We start from the raw sequence: 213 nt of genomic DNA, 5'->3' as shown, positions 1-213 counted from the left end.
GATCTTTTTTTTTTTTTTATCAAAAGTCGTTTTCCGGTTCTCTATATTAGTCTTTCCTGATAAAACTTATTGTTATTTGATAACGCATTGAATTTAAGTTCAAACATAATTAAAATTATTATTTTAACCATGCCAAGTACATGTATTAAATAACATAATGTAAACACCGTTAAAAATTGAAGGGACATTCTTATTATATACATAGAAATCTGT

Source organism: Mytilus galloprovincialis, chromosome 1 (assembly GCF_965363235.1).
Source record: "Mytilus galloprovincialis chromosome 1, xbMytGall1.hap1.1, whole genome shotgun sequence".
NCBI lineage: Eukaryota > Metazoa > Mollusca > Bivalvia > Mytilida > Mytilidae > Mytilus > Mytilus galloprovincialis.
Note: the sequence above shows the minus strand (reverse complement) of the source record.